General features: G+C 43.1%; 1 protein-coding gene across 4 annotated transcripts in view; it reads right to left on the bottom strand.

The window, feature by feature from the left end:
- ITSN2 (intersectin 2) overlaps positions 1-6,289 on the bottom strand; it is a 123,475-nt gene that overhangs the window by 99,001 nt on the left and 18,185 nt on the right. The gene's annotated exons all lie outside the window — the stretch shown is intronic.

Here is a 6,289-nt window from a genome sequence, read left to right as displayed (position 1 = left end):
AGTAGATTTAGATTAGACATCCGCAAGAACTACTTCACAGTCAGGGCGGCTAGGAGCTGGAACCAACTTCCAAGGGAAGTGGTGCTGGCTTCTACCCTGGGGATCTTTAAGAAGAGGCTTGATGCCTACCTGGCTGGACTCATTTGAGTCCAGTCTTTTTCTCCTGCCCAGGCGGGGGGGTCGGGCTGGAAGATCTACAAGATCCCTTCCGACCCGACTTCTATGATTCTATGAATGAAAAAAAAATCCCCTAGAAATGCGGCAACTGACAAAAGCAGAACCTTGCTGCACAGGTACTCTCTTCCCAGTGCTCAGATACTTCTAACATTTTCATTTTTGTATCACATTTCAGATCCTTATTATCATCATCCCTCCCCTCAGTTACATAATAGTGAAAAGTACAAATCAAACATTTTCAGAAGTACTAAAATGCAGAAACTTTTTTCTTAAATGAGGCCGCTTACTTTTGCCTACCTGCTTGCATTATTGATTGCAAAGAACATGTGGCTACTTCCTGGAGGCATTGAAAAATGTCCTTGCAGAATGCAGAACACTTATGGACTTACTATATGCTTATAAAATAAATGGAAAATGCTAGAAATCAGTCTGTGCCATTTCACTACAGGAACAATCTGCATACAATATTTATAATAATTCTATTTTAAAAAGATCTAATTTTAGACCTGGATTGGTTGGTTTGTACATTACACAGCCATGTATTATACTAAGATACTCACGAAGACAATGCTTTATCTAAAATCAACCCATGATATGCTGCTGTCACGACTGCCCAACAAGGAAAGATTTAAAAACTGGAGCTTATTTTTATCTGACTCGTTTTTCAATAGTATCACAGAAATGGAAGGTAAGTTCAACTGATGTGTCAAAAGTGACATCAGGGATCAGGCTGTCTGTCCAGAAGTACTGGTCCATGTTGTCAACACCACTAGGACACGGTTTTATAAAGTGAGATGAGCTGTTGGAAAGGTTAGAAAAGGGCTAAGATCCTTCAAGAGGATGCTTTCATGAGGAACCCTGCTGTAAATCGAGAGTACTCAGCAGGAACTCTGCATAGACACAAAGATCCACCTGTGCAATTTTATGGCAGAACTGGGACTTATCTGCACCACTGCTGTGCTGTGCCGTGCCAAGAGCATTGCTGTGAAGCATGACTTGTCTACTTGTTACACTGCACATGCACCAAATCCTGGGAATCAGTACAGCTTTCTTACAGTAGAGCTCCCCAGGCGCCACAGGCTCTGTCTTGATTATGACTATTGGCATGTGTTTGGGGCTGTAAGTCAGCTATATCATCACCTCATTGCAAATGGTCAGGCCAACACCCCATGGTATGGCATAAAATTGGTGGTGTTGGAAGTTTGAAATTGTAACTGATACCAACACATGACCTTTCCTGTCATAGATCCCCTTCTGTTTTGTGGATCACTTCTTCTGAAATAGGAACGTGCCGTTTTGCTTCTTCCTGGTATACAATAAAGGCTTGTCATTCCACTCACCACTACCAACAAATCTCCGTTTCTGTTATCAACACCACCAAATTGTGCACTTCTCAGTTTTGTTTGACGGTGCAGATCTCACAAGCAAACTTACGAGTTTACTGATCCCTTAACTAAAGCAGCAAGGGGACACTGATATTTAAAAATATATTTTTCTTTCAGAAGTTTGTATAGAGTTTGAATTAAATTAGTATTACAAAACACCATGGTGAAGTGGTTTGTATTCTGTTTTAAAATACATATTAAGAGGTGATTTACTGCAAAGAAGAATGGGATTATGATGGGTCCTTTAAGTGGGCACAGAGTTTCTTTGGAAAGAGACCTACCATACTTGAATTTCTAATGTAAATACATCCCAGGAAAATAAACCCCACATACAGAAACAGATTGTAGAAATGAGGAAACAACCCTCAAATCTTAGAAATCTGAAATACGGAGACAGAAGAAATTTCTTTTGATATGTTTAATGTCTCAATTTAGGGGTGCACTGATAAAGATTTTCTTGGCTGATACCGATAGTCAAATATTCATTCATGAGGCATACTGGCTGATACCGATCCAATAACTCATTTACATGAATGCAGGTGGGCAGTGCAGAGAGCAGCACCCTGAAGCTAAGTCTGTGGAGAAGGGATATGGGGGTGCAGATCAAGACCCCCATGGTAAGGAAGGGAGCAGGGCAGGGCAGTGAATGGGACCCTGGGACCAGGGTGGGAAATGGGACGGAGTTACAGACTGCTTGTCCAGGAGATCAGCGTCCTGGCACTTAAAAATGGCAGCAGGAAAGCATGAACTCAAGTGGTCTGTTGTAGGCTCAGGGCTCTTTGTCCTGCTGCCTTTGCCCTGGGAGCTATGTACTGACTGCACTGTGTCCCCTGCCTGTCCAGCAGTAGGAGACACAGCTCGCTGCTGCAACTGTTGTTGGATGGGCAGGGGATGCAGCGGGGCCAGTGCACAGCTCCCAGGGCAAAAGCAGGCAGCCCACCTCCGAACTCACCTCGCTCTGGTTAAAAGCATTCTGGTGCTTAAAAGTGATGGTGGTGGCACTTGAACTAAAACTCATTCAGTGAGCTTTAGTTCAAGCACTCTCACCACCATTTTTAAGTGCTGGACCCCTGACCACCTGGACAAGCTGTCTGCAGCTCCGTCCCACTCCCAGGCTTGGGGTCCCATTCAGTGCCCAATCCTAGCCCCAACCCCAGCCACTGTCCCACTCCATCCCTCACTGTGGAGGCCTTGATCTCCCTCCCCCCACTTTCCTTCCACAAATTTACCTACAGGGTGCTGCTCTCCATGCTGCCCAGCTGTATTCCTGGGCACATGCATGTGTGCAGCCATGTGTATGCATGCAGCATCCAACTGCACACATGCACCCAGTGTCTAGGAATGCCAGCCAGAAGGCATGTTATATTTATCGGTACATTATCGGATATATTGACCAAAAAAGCTGACGGCCAATAATATTAATTTTCCTTTTATTGGTGCCTATCCGATATGGCACTGGTATATTGGTGCACCTCTCTCTCAACTACAAGTTCTCAAATTTTCTTCAAGCATATCAATAAAATTTAAAACACTGTTTATTTCCAAATCTGTAGTATTATTCTCCTCCAGCCCATGCCCTCAAATTATTAACCACTTCCTTGTCCTAATGTTTTGATGCTTCCTCCTGCTTTCAGGCATTTCCTTCCTTGGCTTCAAAGTAACATTTCCAAGGACTATAAAACAACATAAAAAATTATTATTTTTGTAATTAAAGTACTAGAAAGACTACACACTTTCTAATGGAACAAAGTCAAGACAAAAAATGTTACTGGGCGCATCTACACATGCCCTTTAGTCTATTTTAATGCACATTAAAGTGTCACAAAAAACCACGCTCTTTAGCCAATGTGCATCAAAATAGGCTAATGTGCATTTTTAGCACCTTACGCTGGAGGTACTGAATTTAAACGTGCATTACCTAAAGCACATTAATGAACATGTAGATGTCCTCACTGAGTACTACTACCATTCCTTCTGCCTCATTTCTGAAAGGGAAAGTAAATGCAATATATGCTAATTAATTTGATGTCATGTATGGTATCAAACTATAGCTATACTGGATTATCAACTCAATTAGGGTTTGATCCAACTTCTGCCAACTTCAAACGAAAGGTTCACGTAGACTTCAGAAGGTGTTGGATTTGGCTTTTACTAAGGGTATCGTTACTATTAGAGAAGTACTAGTTCTTCAAATCATAACAAGGTAAACTGGCCAAAAGCAAAAGCAAGTCAAGGTAACATAGAAGTCAAAGAAAAAGATAAAGTGAGAACATTACTGTTTCACCTTATCAAGCACCATTAGATACAATGTATTTCAACATAGTTTTGATTTTTTTTAACATATGGAATGCTTAAGTAATGAAATCAACTACAAAAACTTTAAACCATTTTTGAAAAGGGAAATTCTGAAGAAAAGCTGGAAATAGTTTTAGAAAACGAAGAATTCTATAATTATATTGAAATTACGTTTACATTTTAACAGCACCGTTATTTTGCACAGTAAGTTATTTTCTATAAACAACTAGAATTAATTACCTCTAAAATCTTATTTAATGGAACTGCATGCACCTGTGTAAAGTTTAGTGCATGTAACTGTTTGCAGGGTTTGGTTCTTTGTTATTTTAATAAATGACTGCACCTGAAACTCTACTTGTTGAAGGAAGAGGGCTTATTTTATACCGGGGTGGGCAATTATTTTGGGCAGAGGGCTGCTTACCCAGTTTTGGCAAGCTGTTGAGGGTTGCATGGGTAACCCCGCCCCTTAACAGGTGCCTTTCCCCCTGGTCACCATCTTGGGACCAATGTCCCAGGGCCAGCACCAGTGGGGCCCAAAGCAGGGTGCAGGGTGGCAGCGGTCTGTGGAGCTGGGCTGGGCTGCACCAGCAGGGAGAGGGGAGAGCTGGCTCGTTTCCACAGAGCCCCTGCTGCCCTGTACTCCTGCTACTTTGCTCTCTGCCCTGCTGGCACTGGCCCCAGGACACACTGGTGCAGACCCCATGCTCCCGCTGGCTCCCCACCTGCTCACTCTCAGTGCTTCCCAGCCCCACGATACAGGTGGGGGGCAGTGTGCAGCCGCAACCCCCTGCTTGCCAGTAGGGAAGGAGCTGGTGCTGAGCATGGGGAAAAGTGGCCCCTCACCCACCCTGTGGCCGACACTTCCTGCTGCAGCCACTCGCAGCCCACACGGGGCTGTCCTGAGCAGGCACAGGCAGCCCCATGTGGGCTGTGAGCAGCTGCAGTGAGGGGCGCAGGCCACAGGGCGGGCAAGCGGCTGCTTTTCCCCACACTCAACACCAGCTTGTAACCCGCCACTGCTGCCAGCCTGGGCCCGAGCTGGCTACAGGCTCGCCCATCGGGGCTGCGCCACAGCAGAAGCAGCTGCTCAGCACGGAGGAAAGCAGCCCCCCGCCTCCCGTGCTGGGTAGGGTTTGCTGCTGCTACCTGCCCAGAGCTTGTGCACTAGGCAGCCCAGAGGCGGCGGTGGCAAACGCTGCCTGGGAGGACCGCTTTCCTTTGTGCCAAGCAGCTGCTCCCACTGCGGCACAATATTTCCTGTATTAAAAATGATACTTGGCAACTATTAAATTCATAATCAAATTTGGAAAACTCCAAAGAATGTTTTATTACAGTACTACAGACAAATAAATACAATACTATACAAAAATGTCAACAAAGAACACAAGTCTTTTCTACAAGAGCTTACAATTAAATACACACTCAGATTACAGCAAATATACTAGATAATGAGCATTAAAACTGGAACATCTCATAGAAAAGATGATTTTTTTTTTAAGTGTTTTGGAAGAAATGTTTTTGGTGAACAACAGCTGTTAACTGTTCCAAGCATAAGGAGAAGTGGCATAAAAGCAGGAATTAGTGAAGTTTTAATAAAAAGGGCATGAAACTATTTCACACCAGTTAAAGTACCAGACTTCCTTAGGACCACAGCCATATGCAAACTTTTCTATCAGATGTTTACAGCCTGTAGCAAAGGATATTGCTATGCATAGGAAAAACAGGAAAAGTTGGATGTCATTATGGTTAAACAAAAGATCTGTCCATTCTTGTAAATAATCATTTAACCTGCTTCAAAGTGAAAAGCAGCAATTTTGTTTTCACAACCTGACCTGCCCAAGAGCAGTTTCTCTCCACAATGCTTATTAAAGCTGAAAAGTGAGGAAAAAAAACAAGAGACAAAAAGAAAGAACTGGGTGGAGGAGGGAAAAAAGAGCAAGACCAAACATGAAGGGGGTAAGACAAGAACTTGATTCAACATAGGAATAAAGTTATGTTCCCATATTAAGTACCTTTACTTGTGTTTTGCTCTCTGGAGAATGTATATATGAGTTTATAATATTTAATTTATATTTGAATCTATTTTATTAACATCTTTCCAAACAGAAACTAATAAAATTCTGCTTTTAAGTCAGAATGGAGTTCTGTCACACCTATGCAACTGGAAAAAGACTACCAACTGTTCTGGAGGCAGGATATGCCAATACTCCTAATAACAACATACATGAAGTGAGGGGAAAAAAATATGCACAGCACCAAAAAAAGTCAGCAAGAACTTGAATCCCACCAGGAGCTGACTGATTTGCTAAACCCTTCTTAATTGGATAAAGCAAAGATAGTTTCATAGTTTCTAGGGTCAGAAGGGACTTGAGTAGATCATCTAGTCCGACCCCCTGCTGTGGCAGGAAAGATTACTGGGGTCAAACGACCCC

The sequence above is a fragment of the Crocodylus porosus genome, unplaced genomic scaffold (genome assembly GCF_001723895.1).
Source record: "Crocodylus porosus isolate Cpor-Errol unplaced genomic scaffold, CroPor_comp1, whole genome shotgun sequence".
NCBI classification, from domain to species: Eukaryota; Metazoa; Chordata; order Crocodylia; family Crocodylidae; genus Crocodylus; species Crocodylus porosus.
This window is presented reverse-complemented; position numbering and strand designations above follow the sequence as displayed.